Genomic DNA, 552 nt, shown 5'->3' with positions numbered 1-552 from the left:
GAGACAGCTGGACCCCTGCCACCTGGCTGCATCACACACAGGCTCTGCAACGTCCAATTTATAGAGTCTCACGCTGAGATTGTTGCTGCTCAAGATGGGTGCTGCCCACACCGCTTGGTTGGTTTGGACAGAGAGCGTGGCTACCCTACTGGCTGGCAAGAGGGAGGAACTGTGAAGGGAAATGCTGCCCACAGTCACAAAGCATCTGTGACTGGATGCAGCTGGGGCAGAGCCGATGGAGACTGGGGTTGGCAGGGAAGATCTAGGGCACAGGTGTGGTCCTCTGTGGACTGGAGCTCGTTATAGGGGGCACATGACACCAGGGCTGTAAGGGTTGAGCTTTATAGGAGACTGGGGTCCCAGGATGGACAGCCAAGGACACTCTGTGGACAGGTCAAGGGGCTATAGGTGAGGCAGACCCCTTTGACGTGGCCAGTTGGTGTGGCTGAGCAAAAAGTGCTGTGTTAAAATGTAAAAATCACATTTTTTAATTAATCAGTGAAGTTCTCATCACAGCCCCTGACAGACGACAGGGTGAAGCTCAGGGCTGGG

The sequence above is a fragment of the Elephas maximus genome, chromosome 21, assembly GCF_024166365.1.
Source record: "Elephas maximus indicus isolate mEleMax1 chromosome 21, mEleMax1 primary haplotype, whole genome shotgun sequence".
In the NCBI taxonomy this organism is placed as follows: domain Eukaryota; kingdom Metazoa; phylum Chordata; class Mammalia; order Proboscidea; family Elephantidae; genus Elephas; species Elephas maximus.
The sequence above is the reverse complement of the archived record's forward strand: the minus strand, read 5'-3'. Positions refer to the sequence as shown.